We start from the raw sequence: 24860 nt of genomic DNA on the forward strand, positions 1-24860 counted from the left end.
TAAAGGGTGTCAGGTACCCCTAGGAGTTTCAAGCGGCATTGTGGGATTTCTCTTGAGACTCTGCAGCAGAACACTTCCTTATCTCTCATTGATGGGGAATCCTGTGGTTTATTTCAAGTTACGGCGGGAAGCTCCGGGTTCCTCTGGAGTTGCTACTGGGACCTCAGGAACTTTCTCGTGTTGTCCCAGGGAAGTCTGGTCTCCATTCGTGTTGGAAGAGGAACCACAGTATTCTTCCCGTGGCGCAGCAGAGGAATAGCGCCGAATCTAGCATTGTGTAGGTAAATTGTGTGCTCTTCCTGAGTGGGGCCGGTTATATCATGGAAGTTTTGAGTCGCATAAATGGTGTCAAGTCCTCCTACGAGTTTCAAGCGGGAATGTGGCATTTCTCTTGAGACATTGTAGCAGAAAATTTCCTCATCTCGCATTGATGGCCGAATCTTTTGGCTTTTTTCCAGTTGCGGTGGGAAGTTTGTAGTCTCTCTCGAGTTACGACGGGGATCTCAGGATATTGCTGGTGTTGTCCCTGGAAAGTAGGGTCTCCTTTCGCATTGGAACAGAACCACGGTATTCTTCCCATGGCGCAGCAGAGGAGTAGGGCTGAATCTAGCGTTGTGTAGGTAAATTGTGTGCTCTTCCTCAGTGGGGCCGGTTATGTTGGGGAAGTTTTGAGTCGCATAAAGGGTGTCAAGTATCCTTTCGAGTTTCAAGCGGGAATGTGGAATTTTAATGAGACTCTGCATTGGAACAGATCCTCATCTCGCCTTGAGGGTTGAATCTTTTGGTTTTTCTCGAGTTGTGGCGGGAAGCTTGTGGTCCCTCTCGAGTTGCGACGGGGACCTCAGGAACTCACTCGTGGTCTTCAGGGACATCAGTTCACCTTTCGTGTTGCAAGGACAGCTTCGGGATTACTGTCGAGGAGTGGAATGGGAACAGGGCATGACCTAAGTTTGAGTCCGGAAATTGTGTGCTCCTCAGTACTGGGGACAGCTATGTCAGGGAACGTTTTGGGTCGCATAAAGGGTGTCAAGTACCCGTACGAGTTTCAAGCAGAAATGTGGGATATCTTTTGAGACTCTGCAGCAGAAAAGTCTCTCATCATGCCTTGAGGGCAGAATGTTGTGGTTTTCATTCAGTTGCGGCGGGAACCTTGGAGTCCCTCTCGAATTGGGACGGGGACCTCAGGAACTCGCTCCCATGGACCCTGGAAAGTCAGGTCTTCTTTCGTGTTGGAAGGGCAACTTAGAGATTCCTGTCGAGGCGTGGAATCGGAATTGGGCCTCATCTAGAGATGAGTCCGTTAATTGTGTGCTCCTCTCCTGCGGAGACGGCTTAATCAGGGAGCATTTTGTGTTGCAGAAAGGGTGTCAAATATCCGTTCGAACTTAAACCGGGAATGTGGGGTTTCTCCTGAGACTCTGCAACAGAAATATTCCTCATCTCACATTGATGGGGAGTCTTTTGATTTTTCTCGAGTTGCGGCACTAAGCATATGGTCTCTCTCGAGCTACGTCGGGGACCACAGGAACTCGCTCGTGTTGCTTCAGGGAAATCAGGTCTCCTTTCGTGTTGCAAGAGAGTTTCTGGATTAACTGGAGTCATCGAGAGAATAGGGCCTCATCGAGGAATCAGTCTGTAAATTGTGTTCTCCTCTCCGTGCAGGCAGCCATTTCATGGAGCTTTTTGAGTCACATAAAGGGTGTCAAGTACCCGTAAGTGTTTCAAGCGGAAATATGGGATGTCTCTTGAGACTCTGCAGCGGAAAATTTCTCATCTCACACTTAAGGTAGAATCTTGTAGTTTTTCTCAAGTTGTGGCAGGAAGCTTGGGGACACTCTCAAGTTGTGCCGGGGACCTCAGGAATTCACTCGTGGTGCTTCAGCGAAGTCATGTCTCCTTTCATTTTGCAAGAAGAACTTCGGGATTACTCTCGAAGCGTGGAATGGGAATAGGGCCTCATCAAATGTTGAGTCCGTAAATTGTGTGCTCCTCTCCAGTGGGGACGGCATAGTCAGGGACCTTTTTGTGTCACAGAAAGTGTTTCAAGTACCCTTTCGAGTTTCAAGTGGGAATGTGTGATTTCTCTTGAGACTCTGCAGGAGAAATGTTCCTCATCTCGCATTGAGGAATCTTGTGGTTTTTCACGAGTTGCAGCTGAAAGCTTGGGGTCCCTTTTGGGTTGAGACGGGGATCTCAGGAACTGCCTAGTGTAGCCCAAGGGAAGTCAGGTCTCCTTTCTTCTGATAGGGGAACTTCGAGATTACTCTTTAGGCGTGGAATGGGAATAAGGCATCATCTAATGTTGAGTCCATAAATTGTGTTCTCCTTTTACATGGGGAGAGCTATGTCAGGGAATGTCTTGAGTCGCATAAAGGGTGTCATGTATCCATTAGAGTTTCAAGCGGGAATGTGGGATTTCTCTTGAGACTCTGCAGGGGAAATTTTCCTCATCTCACCTTGAGTGCAGAATCTTGTGGTTTTTCTGTGGTGTGGCATGAAGCTTGGGTTCCTTCTCGAGTTGTGACGGGGCCCTCAGATATTCGCTGGTCATGCCCCAGGGAAGTCAGGTCTCCTTGCGTGTTGGAAGGGAAACTTCAGGTTTATTCTGGAGGCGTGGAATGGCAAATGGAAGTCATCTAGAAATGAGTCCTTAAATTGTGTGCTGCTCTCCAGTAGGGACGGCTTAGTCAGGGAAATTTTATGGTTGCCAAAAGGGTGTCAACTACCCGTTCGAATTTCAAGCGGGAATGTGGGTTTTCCCTTGAGACTCTGCAGCAAAAAATTCCTCATCTCGCATTGCTGGGGGAATCTCGTGATTTTTATCGAGTTGCGGCGGGAAGCTTGTAGACCCTCTCGAGTTGTGACAGTGACCTCAGAACCTAGCTCTTTTTACTTCAAGGAGGTCAGGTCACTGTTCTTTTAGCAAGGGGAGCTTCGGGATTACACTCGAGGCGTAGAATGGGATTACGGCCTCATCTAAATTTGAGCCCTTAAATTGTGTTCTCCTCTCCAGTGGGGACAGCTATGTCAGCGAATGTCTTGAGTCGCATAAAGCGTGTCAAGTACCCGTTCGAGTTTCGAGCGGAAATGTGTGATTTCTGTTTAGACTCTGCAGCAGAAATATTCCGCATCTCGCATTGAGGGGAGAATCTTATGGTTCTTCTTGAGTTGCAGCTGAAAGCTTGGGTTCCCTTTTGGGTTAAGACGGGGATCTCAGGAAATCGGTTCTGTAGCCCCAGGGAAGTCAGGTCTCATTTCCTGTTGTAAAGGGTACTTCGGGATTTATCTCGGGGCATGGAATGTGAATTTGGACTCATCTAGAGATGAGTCTGTTAATTGTGTGCTCCTCTGCAGTGGGGACGGCTTAGTAAGGGAGCTTTTAAGGTTGCAGAAACGGTGTCAAGTACCCGTTTGAATTTAAGCGGGAATGTGGGAATTCCCTTGAGACTCTGTAGCAGAAAATTCCTCATCTCGCATTGATGGGGTAATCTCGTGGTTTTTCTCGAGTTGCGGCGGGAAGCTTGTAGTCCTTCTCGAGTTGGGACAGTGACTTCAGATCCTAGCTCTTTTCACTTCAGGGATGTCAGGTCACCCATCTTGTTGCAAGGAGAGCTTCAGGATTACACTCGAGGCATAGAATGGGAATACCACCTCATCTATAGATGAGTCCATAAACTGTGTTCTCCTCTCAAGTGGGGACAGCTATATCAGGGAATGTCTTGAGGCGCATGAAGGGTGTCAAGTACACGTTGGAGTTTAAAGCGGGAATGTGGGATTTCTCTTGAAACTCTGCAAGGGAAATTTTCCTCACCTCATGTGGAGTGCACAATCTTGTTTTTCACGAGATGCGGCGGGAAGCTAGGGGTCCTTCTCGAGTTTTGACGGGGACCTCAGTAACTCGCTCTTGTTGCCCCAGGGAAGTCAGGTCTCATTTCGTGTTGGAAGGGAAACTTCGGGATTATTCTCGAGGCTTGGAATGAGAATTGGAAGTCATCTAGAGATGAGTCCGTAAATTGTGTGCTCCTCTCCAGTAGGGACAGCTTAATCAGGGAACTTTTATGGTTGCAGAAATGGCGAAAAGTACCCGTTCCAATTTCAATTGGGAATGTGGGATTTCCCTTGAGACTCTGAAGAAGAAAATTCCTCATCTCGCTTTGATGGGGAAATCTCGTGGTTTTATCGAGTTGTGACGACAAGCTTGTAGTCCCTCTCGAGTTCGGACAGTGGCCTCAGAACCTAGCCTTTTTTACTTCAGAGAGGTCAGGTCACTTTTCTTGTTACAAGGAGAGCCTCGGGATTTCACTCGAGGAGTAGAATGGGAAAAGGGCCCCATCTAAAATTAAGTCCATAAATTGTTTTCTCCTCTCCAGTGGGGACAGCTATGTCAGGGAATGTCTTGAGTGGCATAAAGGGTGTCAAGTACCCGTTCGCGTTTCAAACGGGGATGTGGGATTTCTCTTGAGACTCTGCAGGGGAAATTTTCCTATTCTCACCTTGAGTGCAGAATCTTGTGGTTTTTCTCGAGTTGAGGCGGGATGCTTGAGGTCCTTCTTGAGTTGGAACGGGGCCCTCACGAACTGGCTCGTGTTTTCCCAGGGACGTCAGGTCACCAATTGTGTGGAAGGGTAACCTCGGGATTCCGTTCCTGGCATGGAATGTGATTTCAGTCTCATCTTGTGTTGAGTCCGTTAATTGTGTGCTCCTCTCCAGTGGGGACGGCTTAGTCAGGGATATTTTTGCGTCGCAGAAAGGGTTTCACGTACCCTTTCGAGTTTCAAGCAGGAATGTGTGATTTCTCTTGAGACTCTGCAGCAAAAATATTCCTCATCTCGCATTGAGGGGAGAATCTTTTGGTTTTACTCGAGTTGTGGCTGGAAGCTTGGGGTCCCTTTTGCGTTGCAACAGGGATCTCAGGAACTCGCTCGTGTAGTCCCTGAGAAATCAGGTCTCCTTTTGTTTTGGTAGGGGAACTTCGGGATAACTCTCGAGGAAAGGAATGGGAATAGGGCTTCAACTAAAGTTGAGTCCATATATTGTGTTTTCCTCTCAAGTGGGGACAGCTGTGTCAGGAATATCTTGAGTCGCATAAAGCTTGTCATGTACCCATTCGAGTTTCATGTGGGAATGTGAGATTTCTCTTGAGTCTCTGCAGGGGAAATTTTCCTAATCTCACCTTGAGTGCACAATCTTGTGGTTTTTCTCAAGATGAGGCCAGAAGCTTCAGCTCCTTCTCAATTGCGACTGGGACCTCAGGAATTCGCTCGTGCTGTCCGAGGGACGTCAGGTCTCCAATTGTACTGGAAGGGGAACCTCGTTATTCCGCTCAAGCCATGGAATGTGATTTGGGTCTCATCTTGCGTTGAGTCCGTTAATTGTGTGCTCTTCTCCAGTGGGGACAGCATAGTCAGGTAACTTTTTGTGTTGCAGAAAGGGTTTCAAGTACTCTTTCGAGTTTCAAGTGGGAATGTGTGATTTCGCTTGAGACTCTGCAGCAGAAATGTTCCTCATCTCGCATTGAGGAGAGAATCTTGTGGTTTTTCTCGAGTTGCAGCTGAAAGCTTGGGGTCCCTTTCGGGTTGCGACGGGGATCTCAGGAACTCGCTCGTGTAGCCCCAGGGAAGTCAGGTCTCCTTTCCTGTTGGAAAGGGTACTTCAGGATTTCTCTTGAGGCATGGAATATGAATTGAGACACATCTAGAGATGAGTCCGTTAATTGCGTGCTCCTCTCCATTGCAGACTGCTTAGTAAGGGTCCTATTTATGTCGCAGAAATGGTGTCAAGTACCCGTTCGAGTTTAAGCGGGAATGTGGGATTTCTTTTGAGACTCTGCAGGGGAAATTTTCCTCATCACACCGTGAGTGCAGAATCTCGTGTTTTTTCTCGAGTTGCGGCGGGAAGCATGCGTTCCTTCTCGAGTTGCGACAGGGAACTCAGGGACTTGCTCGTGTACTCGCTGGGAAGTCAGGTCTCCTTTCGTATTGGTAGGGGAACATCGGGATTTCTCTTAAGGCATGGAAACGGAATAGGGCCTCATCTAAAGTTGAGTCCATAAATTGTGTTCTCCTCTCAAGTGGGGAAAGCAATATCAGGGAATATCTTGAATCTCATAAAGGGTGTCAAGTACACGTTGGAGTTTAAAGGGAGAATGTGGGATTTCTCTTGAAACTCCGCATTGGAAATTTTCCTCATCTCACGTTGAGTGCAGAATCTTGTGGTTTTTCACGAGATGCGGGGGGAAACTAAGGGTCCTTCTCGAGTTTTGACGGGGACCTCAGTACTTTGCTCGTGTTGCCCCAGGGAAGTCACGTCTCATTTCGTGTTGGAAGGGAAACTTCGCGATTATTCTCGAGGCGTGTAATTAGAATTGGAAGTCATCTAGATATGAGTCCGTAAATTGTGTGCTCCTCTCCAGTAAGGACAGCTTAGTCAGGGAACTTTTATGGTTGCAGAAAAGGTGTCAAGTACCCGTTCCGATTTCAAGTGGGAAGGTGATTTCCCTTGAGACTCTGCAGCAGAAATGTTCCTCATCTCGCATTGAGGAGGGAATCTTGTGGTTTTTCTCGAGTTGCAGCTGAAAGCTTGGAGTCCCTTTCGGGTTGAGATGGGGATCTCAGGAACTCGCTCGTGTAGACCCAGGGAAGTCAGGTCTCCTTTCCTGTTGCAAAGGGTACATCGGGATTTCTCTCAAGGCATTGAATGTGAATTGGGACACATCTAGAGATGAGTCCGTTAATTGTGCGCTCCTCTCCAGTGGGGACTGCTTAGTAAGGGTCCTATTTATGTCGCAGAAATGGTGTCAAGTACCCGTTATCGTTTCATGCGTGAATGTGGGGTTTCTCTTGAGACTCTGCATGGGAAATTTTCCTCCTCTCACCTTGAGTGGAGAATCTTGTGTTTTTTCTCGTTTTGTGGCGGGAAGCTTTTGGCCCTACGTGATTTCCGACAGGGACTTCAGAAACTCGCGAGTGTAGTTCCTGGGAAGTCAGGTCTCCTTTCGTTTTGATAGGGGAATTCGGGATTACTAGTGAGGCCTGAAAGGGATAAAGGCCTTCATTACTGTTGAGTTCATAAATTATGTTCTCCTCTCAAGTGGGGACTGCTATGTCAGGGAATGTCTTGAGTCGCATAAAGGGTGTAAAGTACCCGTTCCCACTTCAAGCGGGAATGTGAGATTTCTCTTGAGACTCTGTAGGGGAGATTTTCCTCATGTCACCTTGAGTGCAGAATCTTTTGGTTTTTCTCTTGTTGCGGCAGGAAGCTTGGGGACCTTCTCGAGTTACGAAAGGGACCTCAAAAACATGCTCTTGTAGTCCCTGGGGATTCAAGTCTCCTTTCGTTTTGTTATGGGAACATCGGGATTATTATCCAGCCATGGAATGGGAATCGGGCCTCATCTAAATTTTAGGCCATATATTGTGTGCTCTAATCAAGAGGGGACAGCTATGTCAGGGAATTTCTTCAGTCGCATAAAGGGTGTCATATACCCGTTCGGGTTTCAACCGGGAAATTGGGATTTCTCTTGAGACTCTGCAGGGGAAATTTTCCTCATCGCACCATGAGTGCAGAATCTTGTGGTTTCTCTCGTATTGTGGCAGGAAGCTTTGGACCCTTCTCGATTTGCGGCGGGGACATCAGAAACTCGCTTGTGTAGTCCCTGGGAAGTCAGGTCTCCTTTCGTTTTGGTAGGGGAATATCGGCATTTCTGTCAAGGTGTGGAAGGGGAATAGGGCCTCATCTAAAGTTGAGTCCATAAATTGTGTTCTCCTGTCAAGTATGGACAGCTATTTCAGGGAATGTCTTGAGTCGCATAAAGGGTGTCAAGTACCCGATTGCATTTCAAGCGGGAATGTGAGATTTCTCTTGAGACTCTGCAGGGGAGATTTTCCTCATGTCACCTTGAGTGCAGAATCATGTGGTTTTTCTCTTGTCGCGGCGGGAAGCTTGGGGTCCTCCTTGAGTTATGAAAGGGACCTCAAAAACACGATCTTGTAGTCCTTGGGAATTCAAGTCTCCTTTCGTTTTGGTAGGGGAACATCGGGATTACTATCGAGCCATGGAATTGGAATAGGCCTCATCTAAACTTGAGGCCATAAATTGTTTTCCCCTCCCAAGAGGGGACAGCTATGTCAGGGAATGTCTTGGGTCGCATAAAGGGTGTCAAGTACCCGTTCGGGTTTCAACCGGGAATTTGGGATTTCTCTTGAGACTCTGAAGGGGATCTTTTCCTCATTTCACCATGAGTGCAGAATCTTCTGTTTTCTCTCGCATTGTGGCAGGAAGTTTTGGGCCCTTCTCGATTTAAGACAGGGACTTTAGGAACTCGCTAGTGTAGTCCCTGGGAAGTCAAGTCTCCTTTCGTTTTGTAGGGAAATATCGGGATTACTCTCAAGGCGTGGAAGGGGAATAGGGCCTCATCTAAATTTGAGTCCATACATTGTGTTCTCCTCTCAAGTATGGACAGCTTGTCAGGGAATGCCTTGAGTCGCCTAAAGTGTGTCAAGTTCCCGTTAGCGTTTGTAGCGCGACTGTGGGATTTCTCTTGAGCCTCTACAGGGGAAATTTTCCTATCTCACCTTGAGTGCAGAATCTTGTGGTTTTTCTCGAGTTGAGGCGGGAAGATTGGGGTCCTTCTCAAGTTGCGACAGGGACCTCAGGATCTCGCACATGTAGCCCCTGGGAAATCAGGTCTCCTTTCGTTTTGGTAGGGGAACGTCGGGATTTCTAGCGGTGCATTGTAGGGAAATAGGACATCATTAAAGTTGAAGCCATAAATTGTTTTCTACTCTCAAGTATTGACAGCTATGTCAGAAAATGTCTGGAGTCACATAAAGGCTGTCAAGTACCCGTTCGCCATTCAAGCGAGAATGTGGGATTTCTCTTGATACTCTGCAGGTGAGATTTTCCTTATCTCACCTTGAGTGCAGAATCTTGTGGTTTTTCTCAAGTTGCGGCGGGAAGCTTGGGGCCCTTCTCGAGTTGGGACAGGGACCTCAGTACCTGGCTCTGTAGTCCCTTTGAAGTCAGGTCTCCTTTCATTTTGGTAGGGGAATTCGGGATTACTAGCGAGACCCTGAATGTAAATAGGGCCTCATTAAAGTTGAGTTCATAAATTGTGTTCTCTCAAGTATGGACAGCTTTGTCAGGGAATGTCTTGAGTCGCCTAATGTGTGGCACGTACCCGTTCGTGTTTCTAGCGCGAATGTGGGATTTCTCTTGAGACTCTACAGGGAAAATTTTCCTCATCTCACCTTGACTGCAGAATCTTGTGGTTTTTTTCGAGTTGCAGGGGGAATCTTGGGGTCCTTCTCGAGTTGCGACAGGGACCTCAGGAAGTCGATGGTGTAGTCCATGGGAAGTCAGATCTCCTTTGTTTAGAAGGGGAATATAAGGATTACTCTCAAGGCATGGAAAGGGAATAGGGCCTCATCTAAAGTTGCGTCCAAAGATTGTGTTCTCCTCTCAAGTGGGGACAGCTATGTCAGGGAATATTTTGAGTGTCATAAAGGGTGTCAAGTACCCGTTCGCATTTCAAGCGGGAATGTGGGATTTCTCTTGAAACTCTGCAGGGGTAATTTTCCTAATTTCACCTTGAGTGCAGAATTTTGTGGTTTTTCACGAGTTGCGGCTAGAAGCTTAAGGTCTTTCACGAGTTGCGACAGGACCTCAGGAACTCGCTCGTGTTGTCACTGGGAAGTCAGTTCTCCTTTTTTTTATTAGGGGAACATCGGGATTACTCTCGAGACATGGAATGGGAATAGGGCCTCATCTAAAGTTGAGTCCATAAACTGTGTTCTCCTCTCAAGTGGCAAGAGCTATGTCAGGGAGAGACTTGAGTCCCATAAAAGGTGTCAAGTGATGATTCGCGTTTCAAGTGGGAATGTTGGATTACTCTTGAGACTCTGCATGGGAAATTTTCTTCATCACACCTTTACTGCCGAATCTTGTGATTTTTATCGAGTTGCGGCGAGAATCTTGGGGTCTTTCTGGAGTTGCGACAGGGACCTGAGGAACTCGCTTGTGTAGTCCCTGGGAAGTCAGGTCTCCTTTCATTTTGGTAGGGGAACATCGGGATTACACTCAAGGCTTGGAATGGGAATAGGGCCTCATCTATGGTTGAGTCCATAAATTGTGTTCTCCTCTCAAGTACGGACAGGTATGTCAGGGAATGTCTTTAGTCGCATAAAGGGTGTCACGTACCCGTTCGCATTTCAAGCGGATATGTGGGATTTCTTTTGAGACACTGCAGGGGAAATTTTTCTCATCTCACCTTGAGTGCAGAATCTTGTGGTATTTCTCTTGTCGCGGCGGGAAGCTTGGGGTCCTCCTCGAGTTATGAAAGGGACCTCAAAAACACGATCTTGTAGTCCATGGGAATTCAAGTCTCCTTTCGTTTTGGTAGGGGAACATCGGGATTACTATTGAGCCATGGAATTGGAATAGGCCTCATCTAAACTTGAGCCCATAAATTGTTTTCTCCTCCCAAGAGGGGACAGCTATGTCAGGGAATGTCTTGGGTTGCATAAAGGGTGTCAAGTACCCGTTCGGGTTTCAACCGGGAATTTGGGATTTCTCTTGAGACTCTGCAGGGGAACTTTTCCTCATCTCACCATGAGTGCAGAATCTTCTGTTTTCTCTCGCATTGTGGCAGGAAGTTTTGGGCCCTTCTCGATTTATGACAAGGACTTTAAGAACTCACTAGTGTAGTCCCTAGGAAGTCAAGTCTCCTTTCGTTTTTGTAGGGGAATATCTGGATTTCTCTCAGGGCGGGGAAGGGGAATAGGGCCTCATCTAAATTTGAGTTCATAAATTGTGTTCTCCTCTCAAGTATGGACAGCCTTGTCAGGGAATTTCTTGAGTCGCCTAAAGTGTGTCAAGTACCCGTTCGCGTTTGTAGCGCGAATGTGGGATTTCTCTTGAGACTCTACAAGGGAAATTTTCCTCATCTCACCTTGAGTGAAGAATCTTGTGGTTTTTCTCGAGTTGAGGCGGGAAGCTTGGTGTCCTTCTCGAGTTGTGACAGGGAACTCAGGCTCTCGCTCGTGTAGCCCCTGGGAAATCAGGTCTCCTTTCATTTTGATAGGGGAACATTGGGATTACTCTCCAGGCGTTGAATGGGAATAGGGCCTCATCTAAACTTGAGGCCATAAATTGGGTTCTCTAATCAAGAGGGAACAGCTATATCAGGGAATGTCTTGGGTCGCATAAAGGGTGTCAAGAGCCCAATCGCATTTCCATCGGGAATGTGGGATTTCTCTTGTGACTGCAGGGGAAATTTTCCTCATCTCACCTTGAGTAGAGAATATTGAGGTTTTTCTCGAGTTGCGGCGGGAAGCTTTGGGTCCTTCTCAAGTTGCGACAGGGACCTCAGGAACTCACTCGTACAGTCCCTGGGAAGTCAGGTCTCCTTTCGTTTTCGTAGGGGAACATCGGGATTATTCTCGAGGCGTGCAATTGGAATAGGTCTTCATCTAAATTTGAGTCCATAAAATGTGTTCTCCTCTCAATTGGCAAGAGCTATGTCAGGGAAAGTCTTGAGTCGCATAAAGGGTGTCAACTGCCCGACTGCATTACAATCAGGAATGTGGGATTTCTCTTGAGACGCTGCAGGCGAAATTGTCCTCACCTCATCTTGAGTAGAGAATATTGTGGTTTTTCTCGAGTTTCGGCGGGAAACTTGGTGTCCTTCTCGAGTTGCAACACGGACCTCAGGAACTCGCTCCTGTTGTCACTGGGAAGTCAGTTCTCCTTTTTTTATTAGGGGAACATCGGGATTACTCTCGAGGCTTGGAATGGGAATAGGGACTCATCTAAAGTTGAGTCCATAAACTGTGTTCTCCTCTCAAGTGGCAAGAGCTATGTCAGGGAAAGACTTGAGTCGCATAAAAAGTGTCAAGTGATCATTCGCGTTTCAAGCGGGAATGTTGGATTACTCTTGAGATTCTGCATGGGAAATTTTCTTCATCACACCTTTACTGTCGAATCTTGTGATTTTTATCGAGTTGCGGCGAGAATCTTGGGGTCTTTCTGGAGTTGCGACAGGGACCTCAGGAACTCGCTTGTGTAGTCCCTGGAAGCCAGTTCTCCTTTCATTTTGGTAGGGGAACATCGGGATTACACTCAAGGTGTGGAATGGGAATAGGGCCTCATCTATGCTTGAATCCATAAATTGTGTTCTCAAGTACGGACAGCTATGTCAGGGAATGTCTTTAATCACATAAATGGTGTCACGTACCCGTTCGCATTTCAAGCGGATATGTGGGATTACTTTTGAGACTCTGCAGGGGAAATTTTCCTCATCTCACCTTGAGTGCAGAATCTTGTGGTTTTTCTCAAGTTGCGTCAGGATGCTTGGGGCCATTCTCGAGTTGCTACAGAAACCTCAATAACTCGCTCTGTAGTCCCTGGGAAGTCAAGTCTCCTTTCGTTTTGGTAGGGGAATATTGGGATTACTCTCAAGGCGTGGAGGGGAATAAGGCCTCATCTGAAGTTGAGACCATAAATTGTGTTCTCTCTCAAGTATGGCTATCTTTGTCAGGGAATGTCTTGAGTCGCCTAAAGTGTGTCAAGTATCCGATCGCATTTCTCGCGGGAATGTGGGATTTCTCTTAAGACTCTGCAGGGGAAATTTTCCTCATCAGACCTTGAGTGCAGAATCTTGCGGTTTTTCATGTGTATTTGGAGGAAGCTTTGCCCTTCTCGATTTGCGACAGGGACGTCAGGAACTCGCTAGTTTAGTCCTGGGAAGTCAGATCTCCTTTCGTTTTTGTAGGGGAATATCGGGATTACTCTCAAGGAGTGGAAGGGCAATAGGGCTTCATTAAAGTGAAGGCCATAAATTGTGTTCTCCTCTCAAGTGGGGACAGCTGTGTCAGGGAATGTCTTGAGTGGCATAAAGGGTGTCCAGTACCCATTCGCGTTTCAAGAGGGAATGTGGGATTTCTTCTGAGACTCTGCATTGGAAATTTTCCCCATTTCACCTTGAGTGCAGAATCTTGTGGCTTTTCTCCAGTTGCGGCGCAAAGCTTGAGTTCCTTTTCGAGTTGGGAAAGGGAGCTCAAGAACACGCTCGTGTAGTCCCTGGTAAGTCAGGTTTCCTTTTGTTTTGGTAGGGGAACATCGGGATTACTCTCGAAACGTGGAATGGGAATAGGGCCTCATCTAAAGTTGAGTCCATAAATTGTGCTCTCGTCTCAAGTGTGGACAGCTATGTTAGGGAATGTCTTCAGTCGCACAAAGGGTGTCAAGTATCCGTTCGCATTTCAAGCTGGAATGTGGGGTTTCTCTTTAGACACTGCGGGGGAAATTTTCCTTATCTCACCTTTAGTGAAGAATCTTGTGGTTTTTCTCCAGTTGCGGCGTGAAGCTTGGTGTCCTTCTCGAGCTGTGTCAGGGACCTCAGGAACTCGCTCAAGTAGTCCCTGGGATGTCAGGTCTCCTTTCTTTTTGGTAGGGGAACATCGGGAATGCTCTCGAGGCGTGGAATGGGAATAGGGCCTCATCTAAATTTGAGTCCAAAAATTGTTTACTCCTCTCCAGTATGGACAGCTATGTCAGGGAATATCTTGAGTGGCATAAAGGGTGTCAAGTACCCATTCGCGGGAAGGTTGGATTTCTCTTGAGACTCTGCAGGGGAAATTTTCCCCATCTCATCTTGAGTGCAGAAACTTGTGGTTTTTTTTTTTCTTGTTTCGGCGGGAAGCTTCGGTCCTTTCTCGAGTTGCGACAGGGACCTCAGGAACTCGCTCGAGTATTCCCTGGGCAGTCAGGTCTCCTTTCGTTTTGGTAGGGGAACATCGGGATTACTCTCGGGGCATGGAAATGGAATACTGCCTCATCTAAAGTTGAATCCCTAAATTGTGTTCTCCTCTCAAATTGGGACAGCTATGTTAGGGAATGTTTTGAGTTGCATAAAGGTTGTCAAGTATCAGTTGGCGTTTCATGCGGGAATGTGGGATTTCTCTGGAGACTCTGCAGGGGAAATTTTCCTCTACTCACCTTGAGTGCAGATATTGTGGTTTTTTCGTGTTGCGGCGGGAAGGTTGGGTCCTTCTCGAGTTGCGACCTGGACCTCAGGAACTCGATCGTGTAGTCCCGGGGAAGTCAGGACTCCTTTCGTTTTGGTAGGGGAACATCGGGATTACGCTCGAGGCGTTTAACGGGAATAGTGCCTCATCTAAAATTGATTCCATAAAATATTTTCTCCTCTCAAGTGGGGACAGCTATGTCAGGGAATGTCTTGTGTTGCATAAAGGGTGTCAAGTACCCATTTCACTTCAAGTGGGAATGTGAGATTTCTCTTGAGATTCTGCAGATGAAATTTTCCTCATCTCACGTTGAGTGCAAAATCTTGTGGTTTTTCTCGAGAGGCGGCGGGAAAATTTGGGTCCTTCTCGAGTTACGACATTGACCTCAGGAACTCGCTCGTGTAGTCCCTGGGAAGTCAGCTGTCCTTTCATTTTGGTAGGGGAACATCGGGATTACTCTTGAGCCGTGGAAAGGCAATAGGGCCTCATCTAAAGTTGAGTCCTTAAATTGTGTTCTCTTCTGAAGTGGGGACAGCTATGTCAGGGAATGTCTTGAGTCACGTAAAGGGTGTCAAGTAACAGTTCGTGTTTCAAACCTGAATGTGGCATTTCTCTTGTTATTCTGCAGGGGAAATTTTCCTCAGCTCACATTGAATGCAGAATGTTGTGGTTTTTCTCGAGTTGCGGCGGGAAGCTTGGGGACCTTCTTGACTTACGAAAGGGACCTCAAAAACACGCTCTTGTAGTCCTTCGGAATTCAAGTCTCCTTTCGTTTTGTTATGGGAACATCGGGATTATGATCCAGCCATGGAATGGGATTCGGGCATCATTAAATTTGAGGCCATATATTGTGTTCTTTAATCAAGAGGGGACAGCTATGTCAGGGAATTTCTTCAGTTGCATAAAGGGTGTCATATACCCGTTCGGGTTTCAACCGGGAAATTGGGATTTCTCTTGAGACTCTGCAGGGGAAATTTTCCTCATCTCACCATGAGTGCAGAATCTTGTGGTTTCTCTCGTATTGTTGCAGGAAGCTTTGGGCCCTTCTCGATTTGCGGCGGGGACATCAGAAACTCGCTTGTGTATTCCCTGGGAAGTCAGGTCTCCTTTCGTTTTGGTAGGGGAATATCGGCATTACTGTCAAGGCGTGGAAGGGGAATAGGGCCTCATTTAAAGTTGAGTCCATAAATTGTGTTCTCCTGTCAAGTATGGACAGCTTTGTCAGGGAATGTCTTGAGTCGCCTAAAGTGTGTCAAGTACCTGATCACGTTTCTAGCGGGAATGTGGGATTTCTTTTGTGACGCTACAGGGGAAATTTTCCTCATCTCACCTTGAGTGCAGAATCTTGTGGTTTTTCTCGAGTTGAGGCGGGATGCTTGGGGTCCTTCTCGAGTTGCGACAGGGACCTCAGGATCTCCCTCGTTTAGCCACTGATAATCAGGTCTCCTTTCCTTTTGGTAGGGGAAAATCAGGATTACTAGCGGTGCCTGGTAGGGTAATAGGGCATCATTAAAGTTAACTCCATAAATTGTTTTCTACACTCAAGTAGGGACAGCTATGTCAGAAAATTTCTTGCGTCAGATAAAGGGTGTCAACTACCCGTTCGCCTTTCAAGCGGGAATGTGGGATTTCTCTTGAGACTCTGCAGGGGAGATTTTCCTCATTTCAACTTGAGTGCAGAATCTTGTGGTTTTTTTCAAGTTGCAGCAGGAAGCTTGGGTCCCTTCTCGAGTTGGGACAGGGACCTCAGTACCTCGCTCTGTAGTCCCTGGGAAGTCAGGTCTCCTTCCGTTCTGGTAGGGGAATTCGGGATTACTAGCGAGGCCTGGAAGGGAAACAGGGCCTCATTAAAGTTGAGTTCATAAATTGTGTTCTACTCTCAAGTACGCACAGCTATGTCAGGGAATGTCTTGAGTCGCATAAAGGGTGTCAAGTACCCGTTCGCATTTCAAGCGGGAATGTGAGATTTCTCTTGACACACTGCAAGGGAGATTTTCCTCATGTCACCTTGAGTGCAGAATCATGTGGTTTTTCACTTGTCGCGGCGGGAAGCTTGGGGTCCTCCTCGAGTTATGAAAGTGACGTCAAAAACACGATCTTGTAGTCCTTGGGATTTCAAGTCTCCTTTCGTTTTGGTAGGGGAACATCGGGATTACTATCGAGCCATGGAATTGGAATAGGTCTCATCTAAACTTGAGGCCATAAATTGTTTTCTCTTCTCAAGAGGGGACAGCTATGTCAGGGAATGTCTTGGGTTGCATAAAGGGTGTCAAGTACCCGTTCGGGTTTCAACCGGGAATTTGGGATTTCTTTTGAGACTCTGCAGGGGAACTTTTCCTCATCTCACCATGAGTGAAGAATCTTTTGTTTTCTCTCGCATTGTGGCAGGAAGTTTTGTGCCCTTATCTATTTATGACAAGGACTTTAAGAATTCACTAGTGTAGTCCCTGGGAAGTCAAGTCTCCTTTCGTTTTGTTAGGGGAATATCGGGATTACTCTCAAGGTGGGGAAGGGGAATAGGGCCTCATCTAAATATGAGTTCATAAATTGTGTTCTCCTCTCAAGTATGGACAGCCTTGTCAGGGAATTTCTTGAGTCGCCTAGAGTGTGTCAAGTACCCGTTCGCGTTTGTAGCGTGAATTTGGGATTTCTCTTGAGACTCTACAGGGGAAATATTCCTCATCTCACCTTGAGTGAAGAATCTTTGGTTTTTCTCGAGTTGAGGCGGGAAGCTTGGTGTCCTTCTCGAGTTGTGACAGGGAACTCAGGCTCTCGCTCGTGTAGCCCCTGGGAAATCAGATCTCCTTTCGTTTTGATAGGGGAACATTGGGATTACTCTCGAGGCGTTGAATGGGAATAGGGCCTCATCTAAAGTTGAGTCCATAAATTGTGTTCTCCTCTCAAGTGGGGACAGCAATGTCAGGGAATGTCTTGAGTCGCATAAAATGTGTCCAGTACCCGTTCGCGTTTCAAGAGGGAATGTGGGATTTCTCCTGAGACTCTGCATTGGAAATTTTCCCCATCTCACTTTGAGTGCAGAATCTTGTGGTTTTTCTCGAGTTGCGTTGGGAAACTTTTTGAGTTCTGATAGGGACCTCAGGAACTCGCTCCTGTAGTCCCTTGGAAGTCAGGTCTTTCGTTTGGTAAGGGAACATTGGGATTACTCTAGAGGCATAGAATGGGGATAGGGCCTCATCTCAAGTTGAGTCCATAAATTGTGTTCTCCTCTCATTTGGGGACAGCAATATCAGGGAATGGCTTGAGTCGCATGAAGGGTGTCAAGTACCCATTAGCGTTTCAAGCGGGAATTTGGGATTTCTCTTGACTCTGCCCGGGGAAATTTCACCATCTTACCTTGACTGCAGAATCTTGTGGGTTATCTCGAGTTGCGTCGGGAAGTTTGGGGACCTTCTAGAGTTGCGAAAAAACCCCAGGAACTCGCTCGTGTAGTACCTGGGAAGTCAGGTCTCCTTTCGTTTTGGTAGGGGAATAACGGCATTACTCTCAAGGCATAGAAGGGCAATAGCGCTTCATTAATGTTGAGTCCATAAATTGTGTTCCCCTCTCATGTGGGGACAGCTATGTCAGGGAATGTCTTGAGTCGCATAAAGGGTGTCCAGTACCTGAGCGCGTTTCAAGCAGGAATGTGGGATTTCTCTTGAGACTCTGCAGGGGAGATTTTCCTGATCTCAACTTGAGTGCAGAATCTTGTGCCTTTTCTCCAGTTGCGGCGCAAAGCTTGAGTTCCTTTTCGAGTTGGGAAAGGGAGCTCAAGAACACGCTCATGTAGTCCCTGGGAAGTCAGGTCTCCTTTTGTTTTGGTAGGGGAACATCGGGATTACTCTCGAAACGTGGAATGGGAATAGGGCCTCATCTAAAGTTGAGTCCAAAAATTGTGCTCTCCTCTCAAGTGTGGACAGCTATGTCAGGGAATGTCTTGAGTCGCATAAAGGGTGTCAAGTATCCGTTCGCATTTCAAGCTGGAATGTGGGGTTTCTCTTTAGACACTGTGGGTAAAATTTTCCTCATCTCACCTTTAGTGAAGAATCTTGTGGTTTTTCTCCAGTTGCGGCGTGAAGCTTGGTGTACTTCTCGAGCTGTGATAGGGACCTCAGGAACTCGCTCGTGTAGTCCCTGGGAAGTCAGGTCTCCTTTCGAATTGGTAGGGAACATGGGGATACAAGAGAGGCGTGGAAGGGGAATAGGACGTCATTAAAATTGAGTCCATCAATTGTGTTCTCCTCTCAAGTACGGACAGCTATGTCAGGGAATGTCTTGCGTCACATAAAAGGTGTCAATTACCCGTTCGTGTTTCAAGCGGGAATGTGGGATTTCTCTTGAGACTCTGCAGGGGAGATTTTCCTCATATCACCTTGAGTGCAGAATCTTGTGGTTTCTCTCTTGTTGCAGCGGGAAGCTTGGGGCCCTTCTCAAATGTGACAGCGACCTCCGGAACTCGCTCAAGTAGTCCCTGGGAAGTCAGGTCTCCTTTCTTTTTGGTAGGGGAACATCGGGAATGCTCTCGAGGCGTGGAATGGGAATAGGGCCTCATCTAAATTTGAGTCCAAAAATTGTTTTCTCCTCTCCAGTATGGACAGCTATGTCAGGGAATAAATATCTTGAGTGGCATAAAAGGTGTCAAGTACCCATTCGCGGGAAGGTTGGATTTCTCTTGAGACTCTGCAGGGGAAATTTTCCCCATCTCATCTTGAGTGCAGAAACTTGTGGGTTTTTTTTTTCTTGTTTTGGCGGGAAGCTTCGGTCCTTTCTCGAGTTGCGACAGGGACCTCAGGAACTCGCTCGAGTATTCCCTGGGCAGTCAGGTCTCCTTTCGTTTTGGTAGGGGAATATCGGGATTACTCTCGGGGCATGGAAATGGAATACTGCCTCATCTAAAGTTGAATCCCTAAATTGTGTTCTCCTCTCAAATTGGGACAGCTGTGTTAGGGAATGTCTTGAATCGCATAAAGGTTGTCAAGGACCAGTTAGCGTTTCATGCGGGAATGTGGGATTTCTCTGGAGACTCTGCAGGGGAAATTTTCCTCTACTCACCTTGAGTGCAGATATTGTGGTTTTTTCGTGTTGCGGCGGGAAGGTTGGGTCCTTCTCGAGTTGCGACCTGGACCTCAGGAACTCGATCGTGTAGTCCCGGGGAAGCCAGGACTCCTTTCGTTTTGGTAGGGGAACATCGGGATTACGCTCGAGGCGTTTAACGGGAATAGTGCCTCATCTAAAATTGATTCCATAAAATATTTTCTCCTCTCAAGTGGGGACAGCTATGTCAGGGAATGTCTTTTGTTGCATAAAGGGTGTCAAGTACCCATTTCACTTCAAGTGGGAATGTGAGATTTCTCTTGAGATTCTGCAGATGAAATTTTCCTCATCTCACGTTGAGTGCAAAATCTTGTGGTTTTTCTCGAGAGGCGGCGGGAAAATTGGGGTCCTTCTCGAGTTACGACATGGACCTCAGGAACTCGCTCGTGTAGTCCCTGGGAAGTCAGCTGTCCTTTCATTTTGGTAGGGGAACATCGGGATTACCCTTGAGCCGTGGAAAGGCAATAGGGCCTCATCTAATGTTGAGTCCATAAATTGTGTTCTCTTCTGAAGTGGGGACAGCTGTGTCAGGAATGTCTTGAGTCACATAAAGGGTGTCAAGTAACCGTTCGTGTTTCAAACCTGAATGTGGCATTTCCCTTGAGATTCTGCAGGGGAAATTTTCCTCAGCTCACATTGAATGCAGAATGTTGTGGTTTTTCTGGAGTTGCGGTGGGAAGTTTGGGGTCCTTCTTGAGTTGTTGCAGGGACCTGAGGAACTCCCTCGGGTATTCCCTGGTATATCAGGTCTCCTTTCCTTTTGGTAGGGAAACATCGGGATTACTCTCATGGTGTGGAATGGGGATAGGGCCTCATCTAAATTGAGTCCATAAATTGTGTTATAATCTCAAGTGTGAAGAGCTATGTCGGGGAATGTCTTGAGTCACATAAACGGTGTCAAGTAACCGTTCGTGTTTCAATCCTGAATGTGGCATTTCTGTTGAGATTCTGCAGGGTAAATTTTCCTCATTTCACCTTGAGTGCAGAATCTTGTGTTTTTTCTCATTTTGCGGCGGGAAGCTTGGTGTCCTTCTCGAGTTGCTACAGGGACCTCAGGAACTCGCTCGTGTGTCCCTGGGAAGTCAGGTCTCCTTTCATTTTGGTAGGGGAACATCGGGATTACTCTCGAGGCATGGAATGGGAATACGGGCCCATTTAATTTTAAGTCCATAAATTGTGTTCTCCTCTCAACTGCGTACAGCTATGTCAGGGAATGTCTTGAGCAGCATAAAGGGTGTCAATTACCCTTTCGCATTTCAAGAGGGAATATGGGATTTCTCTTGAAACTCTGCAGGGAACATTTTCCTCATCTCACCTTCAAGGCAGAATCTTGTGTTTCTTTCTCGAATTGCGACGGGTAGCTTTGGGTCCTTCTCGATTTGCGACAGGGACCTGTGGAACTCGCTCATGTAGTCCCTGTGAAGCCAGGTCTCCTTTCGTAATGTTAGGGGAACATATGGATTACTCTCGAGGCGTGGAATGGGAATAGGGCCTCATCTAAAGTTGAGTCCGTAAATTGTGTTCTCCTCTCATGTGGGGACAGCTATTTCAGGGAATGTCTTGAGTGGCATAAAGGGTGTCCAGCACCCGTTCGCATTTCAACCGGGAATGTGGGATTTCTCCTGAGACTCTGCATTGGAACTTTTCCCCATCACACCTCGAGTGCAGAATCTTGTGGTTTTTCTCTAGTGGCGGCGGGAAGCTTGGTGTACTTCTAGAGTTGTGACAGGGACCTGAAGAACTCAATCGTGTAGTTTCTGGGAAGTCAGGTCTCCTTTCGTTTCGGTAGCGGAACATTGGTATTACTCTCGAGGCGTGGAATGGGAATAGGGCCTCATCTATGTTGAGCCCATAAATTGTGTTCTCCTTTCAAGTGGGGACAGCTATGTCAGGGAATATCTTGAGTCGCATAAAGGGTGCCAAATACCCGTTCGCGTTTCAAAGGGAATGTGGGATTTATCCTGAGACTCTGCATTGGAAATTTTCCTCATCTCACTTGAGTTAAGAATCGTGTGGTTTTTCTGGAGTTGCTTTGGGAAGGTTGGGGTCCTCCTCGAGTTGCAACAGAGACCTCAGGAACTATCTCGTGGAGTACCAGGGAAGTCAGGTCTTCTTTCGTTTCCGTAGGGGAACATTGGGATTAAAAGCGGTGCGTGGTAGGGAAATAGGGCCTCATTAATGTTGAGTGCATAAATTGTTTTCCTACTCTCAAGTAAGGACAGCTACGCCAGGGAATGTCTTGAGTCGCATAAAGGGTGTCAGTTCCCCTTTCCCGTGTCAAGCACGAATGTTGGCTTTCAGTTAGACTCTACATGGGAAATTTTCCTCATGTCACCTTGAGTGCAGAATCTTGTGGTTTTTCTTCTGTTGCTGCGGCAAACATGGTGCCCTTCTCGATTTGCAATAGGGACACCAGGAACTCGCTCGTGTAGTCCCTGGAATCAGGTCTCCTTTCGTTTTTGTAGGGGAACATCGGGTTTAATCTCAAGGTGTGTAATGGGAATAGGGCCTCATCTAAAGTTGAGAACATAAATTGTGTTCACCTCTTAAGTGGGGAAACTATGTCGGGGAATCTCTTGAGTCGCATAAATGGAGTCAAGTACCCGTTCGAGTTTAAAGCGGATATAAGCGGTTTCTTTTGAGACTCTGCAGGGTTAAATTTCCTCATTTCACCTCGAGTGCAGAATCTTGTGAAGTCTCTAGAGTTGTGGCTGGAAGCTTGGGGTCCTTCTCGAGTTACGAAAGGGACCTCAAGTACACCCTCTTGTAGTCCCTGGGAAGTCAAGTCTCCTTTCGTTTTGGTCGGGGAACATCGGGATTACGATCGAGCCGTGGAATGGGAATAGGGCCTCATCTAAAGTTGAGGCCATAAATTGTGTTCTCCTCTCAAGTGGGGACAGCTATGTCAGGGAATGTCTTGAGTCGCATAAAGGGTGTCAAGTACCCGTTCCCGTGTCAAGCAGGAATGTGGGATTTCCTTGAGGCTCTGCAGGTGAAATATTCCTCATCTCACCTTGAGTTCAGAATCGTGTGGTTTTTCTCGTGTTGCGACGGGAAGTTTGGGACCCTTCTCGAGTTGTGACAGCGACTTCAGGAACTGACTCGTGTAGTACCTGGGAAGGCAAGTCTCCTTTCGTTTTGGTAGGGGAACATTGGGATTTCTCTTGAGGCATGGAATGGGAATAGGGCTTCATCTAAAGTTGAGTCCATTAATTGTCTTCTCTTCTCAAGAGAGGACAGCTACATCAGGGAATGTCTTGAGTTGCATAAACGGTGTCAAGGACCCGTTCGCCTTTCAAGCGGGAATGTGGGATTTCTCTTGAGACTCTACAGGGGAGATTTTCCTCATCTCACCTTGAGTGAAGAATCTTGTAGTTTTTTTTCGTTTCTGGCGAAAAGCTTTTGGCCCTTCTCAATTTGCGACAGTTACTTCAGAAAATCGCTAGTGTCGTCCCTGGGAAGTCAGGTCTACTTTCGTTTTGGTAGGGGAACATCGGGATTACTCTTGAGGCGTGGAATGGAAATAGGTCTCTTCTCAATTTGAGTCCATAAATTTTGTCTTCTTCTCAAGTAGGGACAGCGATGTCAGGGATTGTTGAGTCGCATAAAGGGTGTCAATTCCCCTTTCCCGTGTCAAGCGGGAATGTGGGATTTCACTTAGAAGCTACATGGGAAATTTTCCTCATGTCACCTTGAGAGCAGAATCTTGTGGTTTTTCTTCTGTTGCTGCGGCACACTTGGTGCCCTTCTCGATTTGCAACAGGGACCCCAGGAACTCGCTTGTATGGTCCCTGGAATCAAGTCTCCTTTCGTTTTGGTAGGGGAACATACGAATTACTCTCAAGGCGTGGAATGGGAATAGGGCCTCATTTAATGTTGAGTCCATAAATTGTGTTCTCCTCTCAAGTGGAGACAGCTATGTCAGGGAATGTCTTGAGTCGCATAAAGGGTGTCCGGTACCCTTTCGTGTTTTAACAGGGAATGTGGGATTTCTCCTGCGACTCTGCATTGGATATGTTCCTCATCTCACCTTGCTTGCAGAATCTTGTGGTTTTTCACGAGTTGCGGCGGGAAGCTTGGAGTCCTTCTCGAGGTGCGACAGGGACCTCAGGAACTCGCTCGTGTAGTCCTTGGGAAGTCAGGTCTTTCGTTTTGGTAAGGGAATATCGGGATTACTCTCGAGACATGGAATGGAAATAGGGCCTCATGTAAATTCGAATCCATAAATTTTGTTCTCCACTCAAGTGGGGACAGCTATGTCAGGGAATGTCTTGTGTCGCATAAAGGGTGTCAAGTACCCGTCCGCATTTCAAGCGGGAATGTGGGATTTCTCTTGAGACACTCCAGGGGAATTTTCCGCATCTCACCTTGAGTGCAGAATCTTGTGGTTTTTCACGAGTTGTGGCGGGACGCTTGGCGTCATTTTCGAGTTCCGACAGGGACCTCGGGAACTCGCTCCTGTAGTCCTTTGTAAGTCTGGTCTTTCGTTTGGTAAGGGAACAACGGGATTATTCTAGAGGCGTAGAATGGGAATAGGGCCACATCTAAAGGTGAGTCCATAAATTGTTTTGTACTCTCAAGTGGGGACAGCTATGTGAGGGAATGTCTTGAGTCGCATAAAGGGTGTCAAGTACACGTTCGTCTTTCAAGCAGGAATGTGGGATTTCTCTTGAGAATCCGCAGGAGAGATTTTCCTCATCTCACCTTGAGTGCAGAATCTTGTGTTTTTTTCTATTGGTGTGGCGGGAAGCTTTTGGCCCTTCTCAATCTGTGACAGGGACTTCAGAAACTCTTTGTGTAGTCCCTGGGAAGTCAGGTCCCCTTTCGCTTTGGTAGGGGAACATCGGAATTACTCTCGAGGGGTGAATAGGAATAGGGCTCGTCTAAATTTGAGTCCATAAATTGTGTTCTCCTCTGAAGTAGGGACAGCGATGTCAGGGGTTCTCTTGAGTCGCATAAAGGGTGTCAATTCCCCTTTCCCGTGTCAAGCGGGAATGTGGGATTTCTCTTGAGACTCTTCAGGGGAAATTTTCCTCATCTCACCTTGAACGCAGAATCTTGTGGTTTTTCTCGAGTGGTGACAGGGACCTCAGTACGTCGCTGTGAAGTCCCTGGGAAGTCAGGTCTCCTCTCGTTTTGGGAGGGGAATTCGGGAATACCAGTGAGGCCTGGAAGGGGAATAGGGCCTCATTAAATTAGAGTCCATAAATTGTGTTCTACTCTCAAGTACGGACAGTTATGTCAGGGAATGTCTTGAGTCGCATAAAGGGTGTCAAGGACCCGTTTGCATTTCAAGTGGGAATGTGAGATTTCTCTTGAGATTCTGCAAGGGAGATTTTCCTCATGTCACCATGAGTGCAGAACCTTGTGGTTTTTCTTCTGTTGCTGCGGCAAACTTGGTGCCCTTCTCGATTTGCAACAAGGACCCCAGGAACTCGCTCCTGTAGTCCCTGGAATCAGGTCTCCTTTCCTTGTTGTAGGGGAACATCGGGATTAATCTCATGGTGTGTAATGGGAATAGGGCCTCATCTAAAGTTGAGAACATAAATTGTGTTCTCCTCTCAAGTGGGGAAGCTATGTCGGGGAATCACTTGATTTGCATAAATGGAGTCAAATATCTCTTCGCTTTTCAAGCGGATGTAAGCGGTTTCTTTTGAGACTCTGCAGGGTTAAATTTCCTCATTTCACTTCGAGTGCAGAATCTTGTGAAGTCTCTAGAGTTGTGGCTGGAATCTTGGGGTC

The sequence above is a fragment of the Moschus berezovskii genome, chromosome 22 (genome assembly GCF_049115385.1).
Source record: "Moschus berezovskii isolate FMDL1 chromosome 22, NW_MosBer_1.0, whole genome shotgun sequence".
NCBI classification, from domain to species: Eukaryota; Metazoa; Chordata; class Mammalia; order Artiodactyla; family Moschidae; genus Moschus; species Moschus berezovskii.